Below are 27,966 nucleotides of genomic sequence, written 5' to 3'. Positions count from 1 at the left end.
ACATGAAGCTGAGATGATATTTCTAAAAATAAAACGGCTCCTCCTTCTCTACCTGTCTCCGAAACTGGGTACTGAAACAAAGCCAGGAACACCCTTCGTAGCAACTCCCTCACTGCCAGGAGATTTGTTTTCAAAGCGTCTGACAAGCCACATCCGATTCATCCTCAAAACTGATTTGTCAGGGGAATAAACAAGTGTCAGAACTTCCCAAGAAATCTAGTGATGAAAAGGCCTTTAACGATGAACAAATTAAATTCAGCTCTCACGCCAAGCAACAGAAAGAAAGCGAAGTGAAAAGCCACAGAAGACAAGCACAGGTATGATTTAAAAATTTTTTAACATTTATTTATTTTTGAGAGACAGAGAGAGGCAGAGTATGAGCAAGGAGGGGCAGAGAGAGAGGGGGAGACACAGAATTCGAAGAAGGCTGCAGGCTCCGAGCTGTCAGCACAGAGCCCGACGTGGGGCCCGAACTCACAAACCGCGAGATCATGACCTGAGCCTCAGTCAGACGCTCAACCGACTGAGCCACCCCAGGACCCCTCAGGCATGATTTTAGATAGGCCAGAGATGAGGGACTGTTAATGAGAAACAGATATAGGAGGGGTCGTTGCGACAGCAGATGCCCAGGAGAAGGGGGCTGAGCTGGGCAGGTCTTGCGGGAGAGGTACTTTGGGGCTGACAATTCCTCAGCGTTTTATGAAAATGTCCCATCCACGGGCATCTGCTGGAGAATCATCTTTGCACCTGCTTTTGCCACTGGCATCCGTGCATCTCTTCTCCAACTCTTCTGTCCCAGGGCAGACGTGTGCACAGTGGGATCCCCCTGCCTTGTTTCCGCGCCTGTATTCCTCTCTAATGCTGTCAGATCAAATGAACATGCTCTAGGTGACCGCTCAATACTTCAGGCTTCAGGCTCTTAGATGAGCTGTAGCAATCTAACAGTGTGATGGTTTCCATTAAATTCTGAACCTTGCCCTGTAGGGATGGAGCTACAAAAATGCATAAATTATTTACTGTAAGGGCTTTGCTGATGACTGATAAAATCAAATTAGCTGCTTTGGGCTAAGGATGAATTTGAAACAGAATTTCCTTCTGTGAAGAGACAGTGACAAATCTATTTGATAGGTCTGCATGTTAACTTTTTTTTTGGTTGAAATTTTAACAGAATCCTTTGTTAGGCAAAATGAATGAGATTGGCCTAGGTGATGAACTAGTTTTTTCCCAAAATGTCTATTTTTGTCACATTATTAAAGCCATACCCATCCATATAGATTTTATTTTTAAAAGAAAAAAAAAAAACAGGAAAACCACAACAAGAAAACCACTCACCCATAATCCCAAAATCTGGTATTTGGAGCATTTACTCATAGCCTTTTGTCATGTGGGTGTATTAGTATGCAAGTTTTTAAAGTGAAGTCATTTTATATATATGGATATTTACTTTCTTCACATATTCATTAAAATCTATGTTAATGAGTATATAATATTCCATATTCTGACTCCATTTTTTATTACTGCTTTAGAATAATTATTCCGCCAAAAGGTACAAATACTTTTAAAACTCTTGATATACATTGCCATATTATTTTCCAGAAGCTCTGATTTTATTTATTTATTATTTGAGAGAGATAGAGAGCACACATGTGATCGGGGAGAGGGGCAGAGGGAGAAGTTAGAAATCAGTAACAGAAAAACTGGAAAACTCACAAATTTGCTGAAATTAAACAGCACACTTTTTTTTTTTTTTTTAATTTAGAGAGAGAGGGAGAGAGAAAAAATGCAAGCAGGGGCGAGGAGCAGAGGGAGAGACAAAGAATCCCAAGCAGGCTCCATACTCAGCCTGGAGGCCAATGCAGGGTTCTATCCCATAACGTGGGATCATGACCTGAGCCAAAATCAAGAGCTGGGCGCTCAACCAACTGAGCCACCCAGGTGCCCCTGATTCAATTTATAATCTCACCAGTTATGTATGGGTTTTTAATGTTTGGAGTTTGGGGATTAAAAACTCATAACAGAATTCGTTTCATACATACGGATACTTCTCAAAACATTTGCTCATTTACTAGATGAAAATACTCTCTCATTGCTCTTTGAATTAACTGACTAATGAAATTTACTACTTTTAGGCTTTCAAGTTAGTCTTTCAAAGAAACTGGGGTAGTGCATAAAGAGTTTTGCTCTGTTCCACTCCTTCCTGGCCACATGATTTCCTAATTCTCTCATTATGACTGATATAACCAAGAGTACCTGTATTGAAGTAAAAATATATCACTTTTTTGTAACTTAGCTGGTTCCCACATGAGATGCAATCCTAGTCTGATTCAAATCCTAGTCTAGCATGTTCAAATAAACATGCTACAGGAGCCAAAATTAATGACAATGTTTAAAATGTATATCTAATTTGACTTGTCTCTCTTAAAGAACATTTTTTAAAGACATAATTTATCATTCATGATATTTCTTTAAAAATCATCCTATTTCTTCTGTTCATTTTTGCCCCATGGATACTTGAAAGTTTCTTTCTCTTTCCATCAATATTCTCCATCAAAAGCTGCATCCAATGTCCCAGAGCCCTTAGTCCTTGCCTTTTACATCAGACCCTCTTTCCTCCTGATGCTCATATCTTAATTTCCTCTATTCCTACTCCAAATTTGGTATCACAAAAGTCTGAATCATGTTGCTGAAGAATGAACTTTGGTTGACGGAATGGTAAGGCAGACACACATGCACAGTGACATATCTTTTCTATACCTTGGCTTTCTTTCTTCTTTTTTTTTTAAAATTTTTAAGTGTTTTTTAATATTTGAGAGAGAAAGACAGAGCGTGAGTGGGGGAGGGGCAGAAAGAGAGGGAGACACAGAATCCGAAACGGGCTCCAGGCTGAGCTGTCAGTACAGAGCCCGACGTGGGGCTCAAACTCACGGACCACGAGATCATGACCGGAGCCGAAGTCGGATGCTTAATCAATTGAGCCATTCAGGCGCCCCACCACTCTGGCTTTCTAAACTCCACTGCTGTTAATATGTAAATGAAACCTTGTCACAAATCATCTGTGTTTGTACAGTAGAGTCCTATCTCAAACTGAGTTAGCACTTGTTGACGTCCAATAAAATAAAAATTTCAAATGTCATTAAGGGCCCACTACACCCAAGGTATTGTACTCTATGCTCAAGAAACAAAGAAACTTACAAAGACATACAATATCTGTTTCCTGCTCTCTATGTGCCTTCGGTTGGAAATATGAAAATTATAAACAAGGGGGGGAAAGCCCTATCTTCCAAGATAAAATGTAACAACGATGTAATTCAAGAGAAATGTTTTAGAAAGTTCATAGCCACTAGAGTAGTACAATAAGACTGTAATACATATCTCCCATCTCCCTTCTTCAAACAAAACACAATCACCCCAGGTGGAAAGATATGGCAGCAGGGTCTTCAGCTTCCAATTTTTGGGTAAAGTCTGGTCTAGAGAAGGTGGCCTCAAATTCTGGATTCTCCAAATGTGGTTTTGTTGTGGAAAATGTGCCTTTCACATCTCGTGTTTACTTGTCTGTCTACTAGATGCCACTCACTGGGTATACCTTCGGTGGGCCACAGAGATGGCCTTGCTTTCCTGTAGTTTCCAGGGGGTATATTTCATGAACAGGCCTCGATGTGGGCTCCAGTTGACTTTGTTTTCTATTTCCCTGGTCTTTCTTATTCATGTTTTTGTCTTATTCATGTTCCCCCCCCCCTCCCCCCCAGCATCGCATGTTTTTTTTTTGTAAGACGCCATAAATTCCTAACACAAAACTGCATATAAACAACAAAGGGATGTTTCTAGTTAATCGCGTGCCAGCATTTCTTGCCTTGTGTTTGATTAGCTACTTGAGGACAGGGGTTCTGCCTCCCTCATTAGAATATGGTATTTATTTTTCCATTTGCCTTAATGCTCAGCATTGTATGCAATATATGTCTCAACAAATTGTATACAGAATTTATCCCACTGAAATAGTTTTGTTGAGCATTGTCCTTGATTGAAACAACAGTTCTCCCTCAGCTCTGCAATCACGCAGGCAAGAGGTGCTGAAATATCCAAAATAAAGCATTTGCACAGGAAATACCAGGCTTAAGATCTGCCATATCGTGAATAGATAAGATCACCCAAACTAGCTAGCTTAACTTTTTAGGAACAAACAGATGGTCAATAGTTCATTATAATCACTGAGAACCAAGATGAAAATGGTCTCACTCAAAAAGGAATTGTACAGCCTCTAGCTGATGTTTAGGATCAAGCTGAATAAAACTGGGCTGTTGAAGAAGGAAACTGGATGATTATATCTTGCCCAGTCTCCACTGGACACCCAAAGGGAAGAATTAGGAAAGAAAAGCTCTGGCTTTTCTTTGGGAAAGGTCCTTCCCTGGTTTGACTTTGTAGAAAAAGCTAATTAAGCAATGCCAGATGAAAAACGCAGGCGGCTGACCCAAGATTTGATCAACATAGCATTTACTCAGTTTAATTCAGTGAGCATTTCCCTGTGTGTTCTGTGCAAGACACTGCCCCAGGCAAGATAGGAATGTGAGGGAGATAGAAGAATGTGGGGGAGGCAGAAATGAACAAACACACAAAAGACACAAAATCTGGCCCCAGAAATTGGGGAAGAGCTCATGGAGAAGGCATTGGAGGAGGGGTGAGTCAGAGAGCCCGAAATGGAAGGATGGGTATTATTCCAGGAGGAGGAAACCTTCAGCACAAGGGCATGGTGATGGAAACTGTGCTGTGTAGTTGGAAAGGCGGGTTGGATGGCTAGACAATTGGGGAGATGGCAAATTACCAAAATATCAAAATATTTGGAGATATGTGGTGACTCAATTACATGCTCCGGTTCCACATAGATGTTTGGAGTCCTAAACAGCCAGATACTGGCCAGGGAAATTTATCTCATGCATGGTGTATGGGGAGCGGGAGGACCATGGGAAATCCATCCTTTCTCCCTCCCTTCCCCCACTCCCAGCTAAGCCAGGACTATTTCTACAGGGGATCTCAGAACTAATACTAGTATCTCATTCATAGAGCTGAGTGGTTCTTTTTGTCCTATGTCAAAGATTTCACTTTATTAATATTAGCACTTCAGATCAAGATGATCTTTTCAAAGCATGCATAGTTTCTACTGGATGAGTGGTTCTTAAGGCACATTCAGTGAAATCCTAAGTTTCCTTTGGAAACACCTCCAGGTTTCCCAGAACGGAGAAAGAAATATATCAAAATGAGGAGGAAACAGTAGCAGACACTCACCCCATTTCAAAGACAGCAGATCTGCGTTAGTCTATTTTATACATGAGCCCCCTGCTTGCAACTGTATTTGGAAAAAAAAGGGGGGATTCCATATCACCAAAAAAAAACAACAGCAACAAAATGCTTTCATAACCTAACATTCAGAAAACACAGCAAAGCTATGGGAGTGGGAGGGTCATGAAGGGCAAGTGGAAGAAGGAGGGATGTAGACATCAAGACATCAATATTAACGACTGGGGTCTCAAATCCATACTTAAGTGTAACTTGGAATTTTATGACTTTTACCTTCCTGGAAAAAAAAAAAAAAAAAAGAATCCACTGCATGGATTCTCTTGGCTTGGGCAAGCCATAAATAGGCAAACTTCAGTAGTAATACCTATACTTTTTGAGAACTTACTCCATGGCAGGCACTGTGCTAAGCATTTGTATGTCTATTTACAGCAAATCTTTACAACGAATCCAAAGGTCATCATTGGGTGGTTCAGTCGGTTGAGCGTCTGACTTTTGATTTCAGCTCAGGTCATGATCCCAGGATCCTGGGATTGAGCCCCACATTGGGCTCCATGCTGAGTGTGGAGCCTGCTTGAGATTCTCTCTCTCTCCCTCTGTCCCTCTCCCCAGCTCACACACTCTCTCTCTCACTCCTCTCTCAAAATTAAAAAAAGGTTGTCATTATTTTAAAGTATATTTCTTTTAAATAAGGGGACAAGGTTCAGAAAGTTATGTAACATTCACCAAATCACAGTTAATAATAATTAATAAATGGGGTAATTCATAACAATAGGAACAGCCGATAGACACTATACAAGATGTTTCCACCTCCTCCAAGTCCAATTTCAAGGCAAACACTGCCTATGGGACCCAATGGTTATATTGGAAAATTCCACAGGAAGAAATTCATCCATCTGCCACAGCTCCTGCAATCTTTGGATCTTTAACTTTATGACTCTTCCTTATCTCTTGTCTCTTTTCCCTCATGAACTACAATATAGTTTTTTAAGCAATGAGATCGGTGAGATATACCAAATGTTTACATGCAAAATATGTGATTTATGGGCTTGTAATTATATCCTATCAAAATTTTTATCAAACTATTACCAAAAATTTCTTTTGCCTTATGACAGTAGCCCTCAAAGCTTCAGAAAAATATATTAAATTTTTATCTTAAAAAAAGATTTCTATTACCAAATATTGTATTCCAGATTGTTGCGGGCTAGTGTCTCACAAGTTCTTTCCTACCCCTAATGTCTCAGCCCCAATAACTCATTGTTAAAATAAAAACAGGCCCGTCTTAAAGAGTGGTGTCACAATTTCAAATAATGGCCATAAAATGTCTCCTCTATCTAGGCCTGGTCCACAATAGGTATCTTGTGCTATAATGTTGGTAATAATTTTAACGTATGTGTATTTCTCCACTACTTGATTGTAAAGTCCCGAATGGAGTAGCTGTCCTGTTTCGTTTATAGTTACTTCACTGCACTGAGTTTGATAGTTTGTGGGTGCTGTAAGCTCAACAATTTAAGTCCACAGTGCTTGCTTTACTGAGGATTGGGAAAGAGGAGGCATGGGGCTTGGCTGGGGCAGGCATCTTGTAATTCCAAGAAGTGGTAGCCAAAGGAAAGCAGAGAGAAGGTGAAGCAAAAGAGAGGGAGGGAGGGAAGGAAGGACAAGCATGCAAGAAGCTAAAAGGAAGAACAGAGCAAATGGGGGTGTTCACTCTTTACCGTCAATGGCAAAATGCCTCCTCATCTGAATGGTTTCTGCGCTTCATGACCAGGGGAGTCTTCCCTGCTCTCATCCCTTGAGCCTCCCACTCAGATCCTTTGCCAGGAACTCTTTTCCACCCCTTCCTTGCTGCCCCACGCTGAGCTGAGCTCCCCTCCTGTGCATTCTGCATTTGGCCATGCTTTCCTCTGCCCTGGCCTGGATCTGTGAATGCTGGCCACGTGGCAGAAGCCCCATTAGTGTTTGCCGAACTGGACTGCTAGAAGGTTCTGCACCTCTCACAGATCCAGGGTGTAAACAAAAGAGTCTACACATCCTGGGGACGACCTCGCATCCTCCAAGTTGTAGGCAGCTAACACACAAGCCATCCTGTTGAAAAAAAGTCTTGGTGACATCTCTGTCATTGCTCAGAGTGGCCACAAGTGAATGTTAACAAAAGCCTTCTTTTGTTAGCCATATGTGAAGTGGTTTAGTCAGAGCAGAATTAAAGCACACATCCCAGAGGCGGTGGTGGAGAGCACTAAGCCCCCTTATGAAAGTCACCTTCTAGCTCCAGGGGCCCTCATCCAACTGGTCTGCTAGGCCAAGAACTCTCTGCAAGTTGGCAAGAGCAAAGCCTCAGTAGCCTGGAGCTAGTGTGATAGAATCCCTGGGTGGTAAGAGCATGTCAAAAGGCAGCAAAGAGGGTGAGGAGAGTAGCTGAGCACTGTCAGCTGGTGAAGCCACCAGGCTCCTTACACCTTGAACCTGGAGCCCTCCCACACTGTCTGCCTTACATCCACCCCCCCACCCCACCCCCACCCCCAGTAGCGACCAATCAGATTATGGCCCCCTTCTGATTGCACCAATCTCAAGTGCTTTGTGTTGTAAAGACCTAGGCTTGCCAGCAAGGCTTGGCAACAGCTAAACAGTTAGTAGCCTTAGGGCAGGGGACTTAAAGAACTTGGCCTACACCTGCTTTGTACGTGGAGAGGGAGCTTATGATCCAGGGCCTGCAAGTCAGATAGCACAGATACAGAGACGTAGTTCAAAGATCCAGCAGTCACTAAAGGCTGGAATTGAGTACAAAGGGTCTTTGAGCTGATAACTGTCAAGTTCTCTTTCAGAGAAAAGCCTTTAGGAATAACGTCCCTAGAGTTGCCTTTTATATTGTAAATCTGTGCAGAGTAGGTTTTCTTAAGCTACCTGATGGAGCTCTGTCACGGGGCGTCTCGTGCATTGTAGGATGTTTGGCAGCATCCCCAGCTTTTACCCACTAGATGCCAGTAGCATCACCCTCCTCCTCCCAGTGGTGACAATCAAGGATGTCTCCAGACAGCACTAAATGTTCCCTGGGGCGCAAAAAGTGTCCTCAGTTGAAAACCACTAGTCTAGACAGTGGTAACTCTCATGTCCAGCTACAAAATGAAACCTAGTGTTGAAAGCTCCCTCAAAATACAGCCCGAGCAACCCTGATGATACCCCCATCTGGCTGTTTTTTCAAGACTCCAAGTTGGTTGCATTTCTTCCTAAGCCTCGTGCCAGTTCACCAAATCATTCTAAACTAGCCAAACTCACTGAATGCAACAGACCCAATATCTCCCTGGAGGAAATGTTGACATGAGAATGGCTTCTTCAGGGTCACTCATGAAACCAACAGATTTTTATCAAACCGTATGTCAGGTTATAGAGTTTTGGAAAGATTCATATGAAGCTTCTTACGAAATAAAGTCCCTTTCCTGTCTCAAAGGAAAGAAAACCATAACAATGCTTTGAAATTACCAACAAATCAGCTCTTCTGTACTGATTCTGGATAATTTGGTCACTTACTATCCTTAGGCTCAATCACCCTTCTGCCCTTTTGGGGCTGTACCTTCTCATCTCTGTGTTAATAGGAACTCAACATGAAGCCCTGCAGTGATCACAATGGACAGCCTTTCTCCAGATAGTGCGGTCCAGAAATCTGGAGCAAGGGCAAACTGTTGATTGAATGCCTACTCTCTGCCAGACACTCTTCCATGCATTACACATACAGTAGCAACAACTTTGACCAAAACTTAGCAACCTCACAGATGAGGAAACCATAAATGTAATCATGAGAAATATGAGAAAAATACATGCGAAACGAGACTGCCACCTGGCATGACAAAGGAGGGATCTAACTAGTCAAGAGAGGACCGCAGACAAAATACTTAGAGTGCACACCTACAGCTGAGGCTGACAGTGTAGGTCAAGAGTCTGGGAAGTGGCCCTTCGCCCCTGAAAGTCCTCTCTCCTCTGAATCACCCCAGCTCCTTAAATGTAAGCCTGCTGTGGTCTTTACACAGCAGCCTTACCTTATCAAGACCTCTCTCTCCGTTTTTCTTCCCCATCAGTCAAGGGCAGGCCCTTGCTGACCCATCGGGCATTTGGTACCAGAGCTGGGCTCTGACTGACGCTCCTGTTTATGGCATTCATTGTGATTTCCCCACCCAGGATGTTTGACTTGTGGCTCAGCTGCTACCCTGACTGGGGCTAGTTTTTCAGCCCTCTCCCCAAGTTAGTAAACCAGTGCCCTGGGGAGAAATACCCCAGAACACATCGGTTTGATCATTATTTCTTAGTTCAGGGACGGTAATACTCCCGATAAGTGTTTCATCACAACACGCTCTTCAAGCACAGAGTCTGTTTGTGTGACTGGGAATCAGAGGCTCCTCACAAAGTCCTCAAGAGAAGGATGATAAATAAAGTGACGGACAGAAGACAGAATGCTCACACCTGGCCCAGGCCCTGGTCCGGTTAATATCCTGCCTCGTCTTTCACACCATGCTCTGTACTCCCTGCAGAGATATGAAACAGCATATGAGGGAAAACGCCGTGGGTCAAATAAAACAGCATGGATAAAAGGGCCTCCTGTGTGTAGACCCATTCTTCTCTGGGCCTCGGCCATAAATCCAAGCAATAGCACCTGCATCTTTCCAATGCAAAAGGAAGTTGGGCGGGTCATGAATAAACTTAAGAGTTTTGACCTCAAGAGGCACTTGCTACTTGTATTATTGTCTTACTTACACAGTCAACAGTTTTTTTCAGTAGAAGCTATTTTGGGGGCATAGAGCTCAGTGGGCACTAAGGAGGACACACGGATTAACAACACCTTGACCTTGCTCTTGAACAGCTTGCAGTGAAGCTACTCAGAGTGGGGCTCCATGGACTGTGTTTGGCCTATGGGTTGTTTGTGACCCTCCATGATGAATAAGAAAGAAAAAATGAGAGGAAGCATTTAGAAAGTTGTGCCCAAGGGTGCCTGGGTGGCTCAGTTTGTTGGGTGTCTGACTCTTGATTTCAGCTCAGGTCATGATCTCACAGTTCACGGGATCAAGCCCCACATTGGGCTCTGTGTTGATAGTGTGGACCCTGTTTGGGATTCTCTCTCTCCCTTTGTCTCTGCCTCTCCCCTGCTCATGCTCTCTCCCTCTCTCTCTTCCTCTCTCTCTCAAAAACAATAAACTTGAAAAAAAGAAAGTTGTATAGCAAATAATGTGATAGTTGTTGAATAATAGCAAAAATTCAAGTTTTCATTTTATGTCTTATTCTTCATTCATTTCTACAAATGCAATACTTACTGTATTTTTATAAAGGTAAGGGTCCTCAGTGTTTTATAGCTAAGAAACAACTTGTCCTTAACCATCGACAGTTTGAGCAACACCAGTCAAATACACACGTGATTAAAATACAAGGCAGATAAAAACAAACATGCTGAAAACCTGAAGTAGTTCAACGTTACACAGGAGGGGAGGAAAATTCTGGAAAACGTGGGTGCAAAGGTACAGGAAGCCTAGAAATGATGCAACTTCACTTTCCAAGTGGAACAAAGATTAATCAAAAGAAATAAATGTAACAAAGACATTATTATCGACACTAATAGTAGAAATGGTCCCAATGTGACAGTTTAAATATCCAGAAATATCACTTAGGTATGAAACTATTGGCACCACATGCAAAGAAGATTCTGGAAATCATACTGTTTCCTTCTGGAAGGAATGAACAGATTTGGTTGAAAACAAGCCAAGGAATCTCAGAAAATATCCACCAATGTCTCAGAGTAGGCTTGGTACTAGGGACGGTGGAAGACCCCGTGAGAGTAAACTCCTCAATGTGCCCTCTAGGGTCACCTTTCTTCAGCCCATAAACAATATGCTGAGGTCACAGGGGCGGAGTTGGAGGAGTAGGTAAACTCAGTAAATGTCTCTCTAGCCTGGCACGGCAGAAGCCAAGTAAGTAACAATGTTGCAACAGCAAGTGTTTTAACCAATGCCTGGCAGCAAAAGAGTCCTATTAAAAGGAGGAAAATGCTTGTAACCACACCAAATCAGATGCTGGCTAGCTGCAGGGTTTCTCTGAAACTCTGACTCCATACAGGAGCCTGCTCACACCACAGATGGGAAAAACTGAAATCTGAATGATACCCAGTCCTTGGGATGGAAACCAATCAAGAAGCGAGGTGGTTTCTGGTGCAGGCATTTGAACAAAATGGGAGGTTAATCAAACCGAGGCGAAGTTACCAACTGCAGTGGCTGCCTTGCTTGAGAAATTGAAGGAATAACAACATCCAACCCAAATCGCACGTGGTACAAGAGTTGCGACCCACTTTTAAAAACTGAATGGGGAAGGGGCACCTGGGTGGCTCGGTCGGTTAAGTGTTTGACTTTGGCTGAGGTCATGATCTCACAGTTCATGAGTTCAAGCCTTGCATCAGGCTCTGTGGTGGCAGTTCAGAGCCTGGAGCCTGCTTCGGATTCTGTCTCCCTCTCTCTCTGTCCCTCCCCTGCTCACACTCTGTCTCTCTCTCTGAAAAATAAATAAACATTAAAAAAAATTTTTTTTAATGAATGGGGGACAAGAATAAAAGGAAAAGAATGAAAGAAAAAAAAAGAAAGAAACACTGGCATGTTCCCTACAAGAAAATGCTGCATCCCACCCCCAGTACCCTACAGGAAAGGGCTGCAGCGTGAAGAGTGAGAGAGGGCAGGCAGACAGGGGAAAGAGGGAGAGAAAAGGGTTTTGTTTTAGAAGAATTTCAACTGAAAAAAAAAAAAGACAATTGTTCTGAATTCTCAAATAATTTTTAAAGCACGTGGGTGAAATAAATGGCCAAAATGTGGTAAGAAAATGCAATGATATGATGAATAAGGGTTTAGCAAAATTTAGGAAAGAAATAAGGGAAAAGTAATGCTTTTATAGGACATAAAACCACATGCAAAGCAAGGAGCACAATCACTGCTGCAGGAAACGGGCTTGGAAAACACATGAAATGTAGCAAATAATGAAATGTTAGAAGGAAGGGGATCCTGGGTGGCTCGGCCGGTTAAAGTGTTTTGACTCTTGATTTTGGCCCAGGTCATGATCTCACAGTTCATGGGATCCAGCCCCGAGTCCGGCTCTCTGCTGACAGCTGCCGAGCCTGCTAGGATTCTCTCCCTCTCTCAAAATAAATAAATATACTGAGAAATAAAAAGACTGGAAATGTTAATAGCCAGATTTTTAAAAAGATGTTAAAAAGGAAGAATGGTAGCTATACAGGGAAAGGCAATACACATACACATATATATTCTGCACATTAAATACATACTATAATAATTTAATATGTTATATACTTTATATCCAAAAAATGAATAATAGGTGATGGTTTTTATTAGAATAAAACAAATATTCATGTGAGGAAGACCTGTGTATGTACAGAGATGGCTGACAGATCTTAGGAAAAACTGATATATATCAAACAATGTTGAGAAAAAAAGTTCAGTAAAATTACTGCACTTAAATGACCAAGAGAATTGTACAAGCATCTATGCAGAATAGGCAAGTCACTCAAGAAATGAAAAGAGACCAGGTAGGTGTCTCAGAGAATTAGATACCAGGAAAGCATGATAGCAGTAGGTTAAGGCCCTGTGGGCTTTGAGGCGGAAACACCTGGCTTGTCCATACGTTTGCTGGGCGACCCTGCACTCCTATCACTTACTTGAACTTTCTGGTCCTCAGTTTCCTCATTTATACTCAAGGATGTATAAGAAAATCAGCCAGTGCATATTCTTCTCAATTCAGAGAGGTCATGAAGAGACAGACCATCTGTCAAATTATAGAAGCCAAAGAAGTCACCACCGATGCATCAAAATACACACAGTAAGAATTGCTGGAAATACAAGGAGAAACTTCAAGAAAATAAGAGGAAAGATGACCTCATACACCTCTCTAGCCCTCTGGTGGGGTCAAGTAGAAATGAAATTAAGAGGCAGAAGTGGAGGGGCACCTGAGTGGCTCAGTCGATAAAGTGTCCAACTTTGGCTCAAGTCATGTTCTCACAGTTCGTAAATTCAAGCTCCACGTTGGGCTCTGTGCTGACAGCTCAGAGCCTGGAGCCTGCTTCGGATTCTGTGTGTGTCTCTCTCTCTGTCCCTCTTCTACTGCTCCCTCTCTCTCTCTCTCTCAGAATAAATAAGACATTAAAAAAAAAAAAAGAGGCAGAAGTGGATTTAAATAGTGTAATCATTTAGATAAATATCCACTTTCTGTCCTACACCCAAGAATACATATTAGTAAACTCAGGCAGCATGTATAAAAATGTTCCAAATTACTTTTTTAAAAATTCCAGAAAGTAAAAAATAGTACAGGCTGCACTCTTTAATCACATGTAACAAAATACAAAATACATGAAAGAACAAAAACTGCTAACAACAAACTCCCTGTCCAACAAAAAATAAAATAAAATTAAAAAAAATCTCTACAACATCTCTAACGTTAAAGAGAACATCAAAACCACAAATGCAAAACATATGGAAAACAAAATGAGAACATTTCACCCCAAATTCTGAGGGAAATAGCAAAAACGAGTAAGGTAAAGGTCCTTCCTCACACACAGTCATTATTAGAACAAAACTGTAGAAACAGCAAGATGAGCATTTCCTCAAAAGTAGAACACACTGCGGGGCGTCTGGGTGGCTCAGTCGGTTGAGTGTCTGACTTCGGCTCAGGTCATAATCTCTCAGTCTGTGGGTTCAAGCCCCACACCGGGCTCTGTGCTGACAGCTCAGAGCCTGGAGCTCCTTCATATTCTGTGTCCCTTCTCTCTCTGCCCCTTCCCCACTCACACTCTGTCTCTGTCTCAAAAATAAATAAACATTAAAAAATAAAAAAATATATATAACACACTACAAAAATAACTAAGGAAGCACAGGGAGGGATCCATAAAGATAAAATAGGATTGGTATAGTAGAAAATGCAAGAAGTGATCCTTTGAAAGCCCAGGAAAACAGATAAACCAGCGCATAGTCTAATCAATGATCAAAAGAGGGACAGGCCGCTCAATACTCAAACCAGGAATGAGAGAGAAAAGAAATAACAAATTTAAACTACTAAGAAGCAATGAGGACATGAAAAGATGTTCGCGCTTACAAATTATCACATGAATACAAATCAAACTAACATTGATATAACATTTTTAGCCATGAGCTAGGCAAAGACATGTCACTATCCAGTTTAGGGGAGGATGGGGGACAATGAGACCATTTTTTAACTTGGTGAGGGTGAAAATCCATGCACATCATCTGGAGGATGGTTTGGTAATATGTGCCAGACTTTTGAATGTGTGTGACCTTTGACTAAATACCTTTACTCACAGGAATATGTTTTAAGAAGATAGCCAGACACACACATGCCCACGTGGGGCACGAAGAGCAAAACTTAATATTTAATATCCGATAAAACATGTGCCTTTAAAAAATTATGTTGTAGATTTGCATTTCTTGACTTGGAAAGATATCTACAACATGTGAGGCAAAAAAAAAAAAAAAAAAAAAGCAGCAGCAGCATGTAAATGTGAAATTACAAATTCAAAAATAAGTACTTTGAATACCTGCTCTGTGCCAGATATCTCGCCAGGCATGGTGGGGAGCACCAGTAAACAAGACAGAGAAAGTTCCTGCCCTCATCAACACTGGAATAAAAGCATAAGCCAGCACTGGCCTGTAGCACATGTCTGAGGAAAATGTTCACCCTCTATGAACAGTAGTTATCTGTATTTGGTAGGATTTGGGGTAATTTCCTACTTTCTTCTTCATTTCTCTGCATTGATAGTTTCAAAATGCACATATCTGGTTATTTTAATCAGGAGGATGATTTGTTTTCTGAGAGGTGTGGAAATCACTCGTGGTTGAGAGCATGGTGGACTTGGGTGTTTAAGCAGTGCTGGAAAATAAGGGTAGAATTTGCATTCATTGAGACCGCAGTATTTCCCATTACGATCAACATATGATCACTGTTTACCAAATTTAAAATGAGAATAATATGACCACCCATAGGAACATACAATGACTCTCACACAAAATCTCCCTCATCCACAGATGAATGAAAAAATCAACTGACTACAGCTCTTAGGAGGCCTTAAATAACCCACGTTTCTCCCGGTGAGGTGAAGGAGCCAACGGCTAAAAGTCCTGTGTGGCTCCAGGTGGAGGTACATGCAGTGGTAAAACTCCACTGCAAACCAGTCATTTCTTAGATTTTTGTAACCCTTTCCCATTGGGAAAAGCAGTGAAATATTTGAGAAAGAAAAGAATGCATGCTTTAAGTTCAACGTATTTTTCACGTTTGACTTTAATTTGGGGACTACACACTCAGTATTTTGATATTGACATCTGTTTTATGTTTTGATTATTCTTAAATGTGCACTTCAGTGGATATGAACTCCTCAACTTTTGGGTGACGTCTGTCATCCGAACCACAAAACTGTCTGCGGTTTCCCCAGGAGCCCATCGTGGGAATAATGGGGTTCGTTGCCTTCCTCAGTACCACATTCATTTGTCTTCTTTATAAGGCTGACATTAGCGTTGGAATGTCCTGCCTGCCACTGTCTTCCGGAAGCCATTTGAATCTTCTTGACCTGGGTCAGAGGTTCAGCTCAGGGCAGAAGACTGTCAGTAGCACCCATATTCTTATGTCCCTCAGAGTATCTCTGTTCTACCATTCAACCCATCTGTGTGTTAGAATACAGCTTCTCCCATTCAAGCTTAGAAATAAAAATGAGTGTGTGTCTATAGAGGGAAGAGTGCTTCTCATAGGTACTTTGGAGTAAAACGTGAGAGAGGCCTGAGGATGCAAGTTTTGAAAATAATGAATTGCGTGTCGATGTAAAAGCCTGAATAAAAGGAGCTTAAACAAGGTGGAAGTTTTATTTTCAACAGATACGAAATTGGAAGTTAGAGCATTTAGGCAGCTTGACAAAGTCATCAGACACACCGTGTCATTATCCCTAAGATGGGCCCTTCTCTTCATGGTACAAGATGGCTGCTGGAGTTCTAGCCATCTTGTCAGCATTCCAGAGAGCAAAGGAAGGAAGAGAAGGAGACCTTCTCTCCCTTTTTTGGAGACCTCCCATTAATCCCACACAAACCTTCTCTCTAAATCCCAGTTTAGTTATTTGGCTCCTATAAGCTACAAGGTAAACTAGAGGAAGCAGGGTTTTTTTGTTTTTTGTTTTTTTAACCAGATGTTAATGAGCCAGCTAAAAATCAGGGCCCTTATTAATGAAGAGGAATGGGAGGATGGATAGAATGTTAAGAGGCAACATGTAGGCACACACCAATGCATGTAGACATAACTTTAATGACTTATTAAAGTTCTTCTGAGGGAAGGGGCTGTCACTACCAAGTTACCACAGGGTACCAATAAGGCAAGATCTGGAGACACAGGGGAGGTCTGTAGTAGAGCTGAATTTCAAATGGAAAGATTCTGACTTTAGCTGTTGTGCCCAAGAAAGACGTGGGGAGAAGATAAGTCACCGAGAATATGGGAAGGGGTCAGAGAACTCTGAGAGGTAGTGTGGTGAGTTTTAAAAAAGAAAAAGAAGGATAAAAAGGAAAAGGGGAGGAGAGGGGAAGAAAAAATACCTCAGCGGTAAAGTAGTTAAATGGATGTGTAGAACCGGGATGGCCAATACGCAAACCCACCTCGGGCTGCCCAAACTTACTACATTCACAAATCCCCGCTAGAGGGTGGGTGCTATGGGGGGAGGGGTAAATCTAGAAAAAAGCCTAGAAAGGCCCCTCAGCCAGGTCAGCACACTCCACGGGGGCCGGTGTGCATGAGACAATGTTAAGTAGAAGCAGCAGTTTTGAGACAAATGTGGATAGAGAACAAGAGCCCCGCCCCCCTGCCCCATGGTCACAAACATCCCCGGGGGCTCAGGGGAACAGATGTACCACGAGTCATGAGGTGGGATTTTCAGCCAATTCTCTCCAGAGCTTAAAGGGCATTTCCATGTGGGTTAAGTTGCCATTAAACGTCGGCTTTTCTCTCCTGTCAATCTCCCCAAGTACACGTGAAGAGGATGGGGAAATGTTTATTTGAGCTTTAATAAAACATAAGCTTTATAATGAAGAAAAACAAAGTTAAATGCCATACAGCTGGTTAGTGGTTCAACCAGAACCAGAACCCGTGCTTTGTATGGCCTCCTTTATTTAGGAGGGAAATATGTGTCATTATCTAATTAACCAGAGAGATTCTGGAGTGATGTGCTCGAATGCATGAGTGAGTCTAGGCTTGGCAGAAAGAGGGCCCTGATCAATTAGTCATGTCTGCTGTGTGCTCTGGATGTGGGGCGTGACCTGCCATGCCGCACATCCATTGTCCTCCTTAGACCATGATGACACTCTAATTGCTGGGATTTACAGCGATGCCATTAGGTGTAATAGATGTAATAGGCCATGTGTGTTCAGACTTGCCAGGAAGAAGAATCTTAAAATCGTGTTTTTTCTGAAGTCCTGTCTAAAGTGGGGCAGAAGATCAAAAAGACAAACTCTACGACTTACAGATAGTCTCGTTTCTCCAGTTCAAACTACTGTGATGCTTCAACTTCTTCTATAACATTCTATTAAAAGTTCAGCCTTTCTTGGCATTCCTCATGGAGCCGGAATAATAATAAACGTGGCAATAGCAAATAGCATGGGCAAAGCTTCTAGTAGGTGCTGCGTGTTATGCTAAACACTTCATAGAGCGCTGTCTTATCTAATTCCCTCAGCGATGTAGGAGACTCATGCTCCCATTATCCTCATTTTCTAGATGAGAAAACTGACAGCAAAGGTTAGGATCCTGCCCCAGGTCTGACAGCTGGTTTGTGTTGAGCCTGTGATTCCAGTTCTAGGGGTAACCTGCATCTCGCTGCCTCTAGGAATGACCGTGGGGAGAACAAGCAGAGCCCCACCAATTCACGGGAACAAGGAAAGATTTCCATTCCACATCTGAGTCCTTCCCAGGACCATGGTGGACTCATATCCATAGAGGCAGCTGGGAGGGTAGTGAAATGTTCCTTCTCAGGCATCCTATTGACTTGGTTCCTATTCAGAAGGGATTCTCATTAGTGAAATCTGGAAGAACAAATATTTTTCTGAAAACATTTCCCCTTCCACAACACTCCAAAGAAAGCGACCAAATGTCTTCAGGCTAGGATTAAATTGTAGTAACTAAGGCTTCTAAACAGACAATCACTGTACTTTCTCCCTGAGGGACAAATTAAGAATTTACTGATGCTTTCCCTCATTAGGGTTTCAGTCAATGGAACACAGTTTTGTCACTAATATTCTGGTGGGAATTTTCCAGAGTGATTAATGAAGACGAATCCACGGGCCCTGATCAACGGTAGCTGACTGCTCTCAGGCCGGGAGAGGCATGAAGTCTTGGGGTGCATTTCTCATCTCCTCTAGACACAACAGTGTGGGGGGGATAGAGTGCCTGTCATCCATCCCTACCACTATGCACTCACTCACTCATCCGTGCCGTCTCCCTCACCCCTAATATTAAAGAGCGTACACAATGTGCCAAGCCCTGTTTTAGGCACCAAGGGAGATAGCAATGGATAAGTCATACAAGGCTCCTGCCCCACCCCCACCCACAGACTTCAGAGGTTCATTGCAGGAGATGGACAGACAATACACAATGGCCAACATCACGAAAAAGAACTTCAGATGGGACAATGTCCATGAAGAGGTAAGAAGTGACTCTCAGAGGAGCTCCAAGTGCCTCTACACAAATCTGTACCCCCAACTAGAACATTCCTTAAAATAAACGCCAATAAGGCCACGCAAAGCCCATGAGTTGTAAAGAGACAAGACCATCTTCCCTTAAAAGTGGGTAGCATGCTGCAGGCTTCATTATCCATGGTTTCACACTGTCCCTCTTCCACCCCTGATCCTAAAGGAAGCAAGCTTCCATCTGGCCTGGCATTTTTAAAAAATGATGCAGTCATGAAATGAGAAGACAAAAAATAATAAACTCCAGAGCCTGCCTTGAGAATAATGTTTTACCAACAGGATGTGTCATAAATATAAAATGGCAAAGAAAGATGTTCCAGGATTTGTCCTTTGTCCTTTGCTAGCCAGACAGATAATGAGTTACCATCAGGGAATTTTTTTTTTCTCATTTAAACATGAGCTACATATAACTTCCATACTTTTGTGAAAAGGGAACCTATAAATCACAAGTTATTGTTTCCTAGAAACTGGGATTATATAAGGGAGAGCCAAACAAAACCCTTTGTTTCATGAGCTTGCAACTTTTTAATTAAATACCACTTTAAACTCACACATGCATAAGCCAAATGTTCTCAATCCATTCGGCCTTCAAGCCCGGTGTCCAAGCTCCGCTCTCCATCACTGTTGCTATAGTAGGGGTAGGATTCTTGCGTTTATTTGTTTCTATTTTTTCCTCTGTCAATTTAGGTAAACTTAGGAACACAGAGCATAGGACAGGGATTAGTTCTTAACTTTTTTTTTTTTTTTGGTAGTCATCATGACCAAGGACCAGACTATACATATAAGACTATAAGCAAATAAGGAAGGGAAGGAGGGTGGAAGGGAGGGAGGAAGGAAAGAAGGGAGGGAGGGAGGGAGGGAGGGAGGAAGAGAGGGAAGGAGGGAAAGAGGAAGAGAAGGAGGAAAGAAGGAAGAAGTAGACTCCTTAGCATGTAGGGGGCATGTAAACCAAAAACACTTAACTTGACTCCTACAGATCACTGAGGCAGAATCTGATTAGTTCTTCAGCAGTGTCTCTGTTCCCTTCATCTTTGGCATACTTCTAAATTGCATTCACCAATTTCACGTGAGGACATGTGGCTAATTCCCCACGGAATGTCAGCAGAAGGGATGTGTGTTACTTCTAGGAACGGCCCCTAAAATTTCCTGCCCTGTTGCTCAGGTTTCCTCCCCTTTATCCTGCTGGATACATGCAAAGGATCGAGTGGAGGTCTCTGAGGCCCTGCAAGATGGTACAGCCACACACGAAGCACCTGGGTCCCCCTTTATATTGGGCTGTGACATGAGAAAGGAAGGTAGGACACCGAGGGATGAGGGTTGTTCCTAAACACTTAACCAGCTCTGAATAATACATTCCAGTCTTAGTCTGTCTGGGCTACCATAACAAAATACCATAGACCGGGTGGCTTAAACAACGAACATTTCTCGTAATTCTGGAGGCTGGGAATCCAAGATCAAGATGCTGGCAGATTTGGTGTCTGATGAGAGCCCACTTCCTGGTTCATCAAGGGTGGTCTTCTTGCCATGTCCTCACATGGCAGAGAGATGAGAGAGTTCTCTGGAATCTCTTTTTAAAAAAATTTTTTTTAATATTTATTTTTGAGAGAGAGAGAGAGAGAGAGAGAGAGAGCACACAGGGGAGGGACAGAGAGAAACAGAGACACAGAATCTGAAGCAGGCTCCAGGCTCTGAGCTGTCAGCACAGAGCCCAACGTGGGGCTCGAACCCACAAATCACAGGATCGTGACCTGAGCTGAAGTCTGACACTCAATTGACTGAGCCACTCAGGCACCCCTCTGAAGTCTCTTTTATAAGGACACTGACCCCATTCATGAAGCTCTGTTCTTCTGACCTAGTCACCTTCCAAAGGCACCACCTCCATCACTGTGGATTAGGATTTCCCCATATGAATTTGAGGAGGGATACACACACATTCGGTCTATAACTCCTTTGCTCCATTGTTCCATCCATGAAGGTGACACTAACAGATACCATGTGGATAAACTCTTTTTACTATTCTCAGACATTTATGCCATGCTTCAGACACCTCTAACCTCACATTCAGAGGATATCCCAGAGATCTTATCCAAGGACTTTAAGTACTAAATTTATATTTGTAGCCAGTTTGTAATCTACCCTTCACTACAATCCCTATTTGAAAAGGCCTTGAAGAATCAGTACATCAGGGCATCTGGGGGGGGGGGGGGTCGGTTGAGTGTCCAACTTCAGACCAAGTCACGATCTCATGGTTTGTGCGTTTGAGCCCCACACAGGGCTCTCTGTTGTCAGTGCGGAGCCTGCTTCAGATCCTCTGTCCCTCTCTCTGTCATGCTCTCTCTCTCAAAAATAAATAAACATTAAAAAAAGGAATGAGTTTATGATGAGAAGTCAAGATGAAAAAAGTCTTCTAAATCAGGGGTCGGCAATTTTTTTTTTCTGTAAAGGCTACATAGTAAACATGTGAGGCTGTGAGGGTTTCTTTTGCAGCTAGTTAGTACCATCACGGCAGTACAAAGGTGGTTTAGATGCACCCAAATGAATAGGCGAGGCTATGTTTCCACCAGCTGTAATTTACAAAAACAGGTAGATTTGCCCCCATGGGCTGACCCTTGCTCTAAATCATTCCTACGTTTTCACTAAATATGATAGAGGCCACATGTAAATTCCAGTATCAATTTCAATTCTTGTGTCATTGGTTTATATTTGTTTGTTTGTTTTAAACACCACCCCTTGAGTAGTATCAGCTAAGACAAATACAGCTGTAAACACTAACTTTCTCTGCCCCAGCACTGTACTCACTGTGTTTGGCACAAAGTAAAATGCAATAAGTTCTAGTTCTCTTCTACTTTCCATAAAGTTTGCCCTGAAAGGTCAGATTTGAAGTCAAATCTGAATAGAAGTCCCATTTGTTAGTCTACACCTTTGGTCAAATCACTTTCTTTTTGTAAGCTTTGCCCTCCAAATCTGTAAAATGAGAAAATTAATATATTACTTGCAGGATATTTTGGAGAGGGAACCAAATAGAATCAGGTATATATTTTGTGAAATGTAAAGCCCAGTACAGAGGTAAGAGCCTATTATTATAAGCTGCCTCTCCCTTCCTGAATTCTGGATTGACTTTCTTCCCACTTGAAATGTGATTTTTTTTTCCTGACAAATCCCAAGGAGGTCCACTAAATCCCCATTTAGCCTAGGCCAGGAGGCTGTTGGGGGTGGGGGGGGGGCAGGGGGGAGGGGGGAGGACAGACCGGCTCCACCTGTGTCCTGATTGACTGTCAGAAACCTGAGCCTCCTTTATAGGGACTAACTGCATCCAGAACACAGCTCCAGCTGCCAAAAAGGGTTGCTGTTTTAAAGAGATAAAATGCAATAAAGATCTTTTTGTAATGGGCGTTCTCAGTATGGTTTGACCAGCCAATGACACAAGGCACTTGGCCTTGGACCCAATGATATTTGAAATGAGCTCTGGAATTGAGATCCTATTCCTATCAAAAGAGTGTTACCCTTAGTAGTCCGCAGCTAAGACCTTCCAAGTGCAAAAATCAAGACTACTTTTAGTCAAGTATTAGAGTGGTGAAAAAGATTTGTGGAGAGAGTATTTATCCCATTGTTGCAAATTTTCATGTCTGCCCCATTTAACTGGGAGTTGCCACGTGTATCAAACTCCAGACTCTAGAGGAAGTCTGAGTCTTCCCAGCCACGGGCATCTGCACACCATCTAAGAATAGTGCACATAACCACTCTCAAAGAATCAGAATGCTTTTTGGCTCCATCGATGGTGCCTGCATTAAACCTTGAAGGAAAAAAAAACTTGAAGGAAATCGTTGTAATTGGTTCTTGCTACCTAGTCATTCGATATGTCCTGACAACATCTAGAACAGTGCCTGGCAAGAGAAGGGCTTCAACACAGATTTGTCAACAGACCGAGCCCTATAAACTGGGCAGTGTCCTGTATCTGATAAGGTAAAGATGACAAATATCCAACTGGGCCATACTCCACCTGTGCTCACCACAGACATCAATAATCACTCAGAATGGCTTTTTCCTGATGAACCAAAACAGAGCAACAGTAACATCTTGACCAGGGCGGTTCTTCTGCAACCTGCATAGTCGTGCCTCTAGGATAATGGGCCTTCTGTTGGCACTTTGCCTTTCCCCCAAACCACGTTTTCCCATAATCTTAGTTAATTGTGGTCTACTGATCCACTCAAGAACTCAAACTAAACACCTGGTAGCATCCTTGAAAATTTACCAGTATCCAGTAGAATCAACAAATCCTGTGCACTCTAATACCCAATGCAAATTCTGAGTTGCTTCGGTTCAACTCCATCATGATGGACCAGGGCCATTTTTGGTCTCAACTACTTGAACAACTTTTAAAGCTCCTTTGCTTCTCTGTCAACCCCCAAGCTCTGTTACCCACATAGCCACAAGAAGGGTGCTATTAAAACTTAAGGCAGATTGGGGAACCTGGGTGGCTCAGTCGGTTGAGCGTCCGACTTCAGCTCAGGTCATGATCTCGCAGTTCGCGAGTTCGAGCCCCACATCGGGCACTGTGCTGACAGCTCAGAGCCTGGAGCCTGCTTCAGATTCTGTGTCTCCCTCTCTCTCTGCCCCTTCCCGCTCATACTCTCTCTCTGTCTCTCAAAAATGAATAAACATTAAAAAAAAAATTTAAAAAAAAAAACTTAAGGCAGATCATGTTAATAGCTCATGGGTGGACCATGTGAACTTCATGATCTATATCTTTCCTTCCTTTCCAACACCAGGTCAGTTTGCTCTCCTCTCCATTACTGCAATGTAATTGCAGCTTCGTGGACATTCTTCCAGTTCTTGGAAAATATTTGGATCTTGGTTCCACTGAAGGCCTTCACACATGTTCTATTGTCTCTCTGTAAGTCTGCTGCCCATGCCTTTCATGACTAAGAACTGATTCTCCAGATCACAACCAAACTGCTACCTCCTCAGAGAGGTCTTCCTGGATTACTCACTCAACCCCCACCTTTTCTGTCAGCCTGATGCTCTGCTCTCTAACCCTACTCTTTCTCTGAAGACTTGGACTTAATGTATGTTTTACACACATAGAAGTTGCAATTTTTGTAAAAAAGGAAACATCAATGAAAACAGTACTGTAGTCATTTCCTAGTAATTACATTTCACATTGTTATTTTACTTTTTGTTGTTATGCCACTTCTCTAATGTGGTATAAGTTCTTTTGAGAATGGGGACAATGTTTGCCTTGTCAGTACTACAGAAAACACACACACACACACACACACACACACACACACACACACACACCAAATATCCCTTCACTCTGTAGGGTTGGAAATTCTAAACCATATTCATAGATATACCTTTTTTTGTATCTACCTTTTCCACGAAATCTATGTACACGTAGAAGGAATACCCCAAACATAAGAGTAGACCAGATCTCCGTGTTTGAACCATGGGACACGGTCCAGTCTCACCATCTGAGCCTGATATTTGTCATCAATTGCCTTATCCAAGATACCTTTAGGGCAGGGATCTCATTGGGACTTTGCCCATTTTCAAATCCCTCAACTAATGCTGCCCCATAATTATGTTTTGAATCTGTGGAAGGACAGAGCCAGGTAGTGACCCAGACATCCAAATTTTGTTTATTGGGTGGCCTGGGTTTGGTTTAGGCTCCAGGAATCTAATAAGAGGACACCCAGAAAGATGAAATTAAATCCCTAAATGCCTATTCATTCAATAATCCTAAAATAATTTCTAATAAAATTAGAAACAAAGAGCAATTGTGAAGGGTCTTTGTCTGTTTGCCCCACTCCTCAGAGAGCCTCCAGGGGTAGTTTTCAGAGCTTTGGATGAGGTTTGGCCCATTTAAGTCCCATTGTTTGTGGTTCCATTGGAAAAGTGAGTCTCTCCTCCCCCAGCCTCCATGCAACTCTTTGAAAATGGCACTCAATGAGGGCATTCCTTGCAGAATAACTTTGCCCTTAGGGAAAAGTTTCAGATGACAGGTCATAAATTTAGAAGGCCCCAGTCTCAGAAGGCACCCTGAATGATTTCAATAAGGTGCAGAAGGAGACGGTTGTTTTAAAAGCATTCTACCAGAGTGTTCAGAATGCAGAGGCTCAGCTGTCAATAGCTCATGGATGGACCACGTAAACTTCATGATCTAGATCTTTCCTTCCTTTCCAACACCAGGTCAGTTTGCTCTCCTCTCCATTACTGCAATGCAACTGCAGCTTTGCAGACGTTCTTACAGTTCTTGGAGAATATGCAGGCCAGTTTATTTCCTGAAGCATCCACATATTTTCTGGTCACCCAAGTCGCATATCTTTTTGCATCACTACAGGGGATATTTACCTACCCACTTAACAGGTAGGCAAAGTGAGTCTGGGGGTTCCTTGAGGGATGCCCAATATGGGCCATGTACTCTAGTATCTCTTCATATTTACAATATGACCTCGGCTGACATCAAAAATGCTCAGTCTCATAAATGGAGACCTCTTGTCTTAGATTAAGTACATACATTCAGAGTGAGAGCAGATTAAGTGAAGGCCACCATAACAGAGGGAAATAGTGAGCTCATAACAGAGGGAAATAGTGAGGGGAAAGAATTCCCCTCTAATTGACAATTGCATTAATCAGCTCTATATTAAGGCAGAGAACTGATCTGACTTCCTTTTGGGTCTGGTGGAGAGATACAGGGAAGGTACAAATCATCTTACTTGTTAAACTTCCTTCCTCTTTGTACCTTTCCTTTACTCTCAGCATTCAGGATAGTGCCTGACACACAGTAAACACTCAATAAATATTTATTAAATTGCTATTAATGAATATGATCAATTTACCACTTCACTTTGGCCCCACACATTGTCTAACTTTCTGGGATTCATATCACTGTTCTAAAATAGGTTGTTTTGTTGTTGTTGTTTTTTTAAGCAACAAGTCGACCATCATTTCTGCCACTGAAGGAGAATGTTACCTGAGACCACCCTTGGTCACAACTCTAAGATATCCCTCGGTCTCCCTGAGGTGCGCTGTGCAGAGATTGGACATCACAAGCTTCTCCCACAGCAGGTCTAAAGGATGAAGGTACAAGCAGCTGAGTATACAACCCATGGACCAGTGCCGAGTGAAGTCACTACCTTGGGGGCCCAGGATTGTCATCACTGTCCTTGCAAGTCCACGCTTCTGGACTCTTGTGTGGACACTGTGCACCTGCAGCATCTGGCTGACGGCTCAGTAGACTACAACAGACTGGATTCAAATCCAGCTTGGCTGTGGGGCTGGACTTCTCTGAAACTCAGTGTCCTTGACTGTGAAATGGGAGAGGATATAACCACTTCAATGCAGCAGATAGCAAATTTTGATGTGTACACAAATCACCTGGGATCTTGTTATGATGCGGATTCAGACTCAGTAAGTCTGGGACGAGGCCTGACATCCTGTATTTCTAAGAAGCTACCAGGTGATACCCATGCTGCTGTCTGGGAACCAAACTCCAAGCTGCAACACTGTAGGGCATTCCATGAGATAACAAGAGAAATCAAGGGAGATCATTATTTATGTTAATAAGCATTACAAGGAAATTTATTAATAATAGTTATAGGTAGGAGAATTCTGGTTAAAACACATGAAGTTACCACCAACCAGGTTTAAATTAGACTGCTTCTGGCCCTTCATCCTTTTATGGCAAGTTTTGTGATTACATGTGAAACCTCCTTCAAGACCCTCCTCATAAGCCCTCATGTAACTACAGAAGTCAAGGGCACAGTGAGAAGATATTTTATTACCCATGTATTTATGTATGGGTTTTTGGGGTTTTAAAACTGGCAATTAAAACCTTGTAAATTTGTATTATCAACAAAATAAATGTAGACGGGTTAGTTACTCATTGCTAATAAATTTGATCATTCATTTATAAAACGAATGTTCGCCCAAGAATCACAGAGCACTCTATAAATATCGCTTCACTAAGCCACAAACCACCTTGACAAGGAAGGCACACAGCACCCCTGAGGGGTTAAACAAACCCTCCAGGGCCTGGGGGAGGGGAGGGCTGCCTGAATTCCAGCCCTCTTGTCCCCTCCCGAGCTCAGGTTCAGCTTCTGCCCCACAGGGGCCACTCTTTGAAGCATGATATCCGTTTGGAAGCAGTTCAAATCAGCCTGCCTGGAGGCTCCATCCCCAGATAGCCCCAGGAACCTGTCTGTGTGAGTCAGAGAAAACCATATTTCTCTGATTTGAGAGGCCAAAGAGGACTTGCCACCACCCCCCTTCCTCTTTCCCTATCATGTACTCGAGGCAGTTCAGCTACTGTTGAAGAAGGAACGCCCAAACCAACTGGCCCAGTTATGGGACTCAAATGTGGAATAAATAAAACAATGGTGTTTTATCCCCGGTTTCCCAATCCAAATACCTCTCCCCCTTCAAGGTTTCCCTGCAGGGGGTCCTCTTCACTTCTTTCCCATCAAAGAATTCAGTAAACCCGATTGTCATCCAGTCCTGGTGCCCTAGATGGAGCCAGGCTTTAGTGTCTAGCAACACAGGGTGTGAATTCCAGCCCCACAGCTGAGGGGGACCACAGACCTCATGTTCCTTAGCTGTGAGTTGGGATTTTACAGTCTACATCACCTGGCGGCTTGTGAGGACGTGTGCAGAAATAATGTGTGCAAAGCGCCTGGCTTGGATAGGCCCTCATAGGTGGAATTTATCATTGATTGGGGCGGCAGTTGTGATGTTGGCCACAGACATTGCACCAGGAGCAGAATCTCAGGAACCCTAAGCAATAAAAAGGATATGGTGCTCTGTTGACCCCTATACACACACACATACACACACACACATGCACACCTGCCACGTATATACACACACACCCACATACATGTGCCCAGGTACACCTTCACACCCACGCCTGGGCACACACATGCAT

The 27,966-nt window shown here is 42.7% G+C and overlaps 2 long non-coding RNA genes across 3 annotated transcripts in view; one reads left to right on the top strand and one right to left on the bottom strand.

The window, feature by feature from the left end:
- Positions 1–27,966, bottom strand: part of LOC128314894 (uncharacterized) — a 206,200-nt gene that overhangs the window by 43,850 nt on the left and 134,384 nt on the right. The gene's annotated exons all lie outside the window — the stretch shown is intronic.
- On the top strand, positions 5–26,929 carry LOC128314895 (uncharacterized). Of its 2 annotated transcripts, XR_008297118.1 has the most exons (3): positions 5–317; positions 20,203–20,335; positions 25,974–26,929. It is a non-coding gene; the product is annotated as an uncharacterized LOC128314895 (long non-coding RNA). The 2 variants fall into 2 exon arrangements; XR_008297117.1 differs by lacking the exon at positions 20,203–20,335.

This window comes from Acinonyx jubatus, chromosome A2 (genome assembly GCF_027475565.1).
Source record: "Acinonyx jubatus isolate Ajub_Pintada_27869175 chromosome A2, VMU_Ajub_asm_v1.0, whole genome shotgun sequence".
Taxonomy (NCBI): domain Eukaryota; kingdom Metazoa; phylum Chordata; class Mammalia; order Carnivora; family Felidae; genus Acinonyx; species Acinonyx jubatus.
The sequence above is the reverse complement of the archived record's forward strand: the minus strand, read 5'-3'. Positions and strand labels throughout refer to the sequence as shown.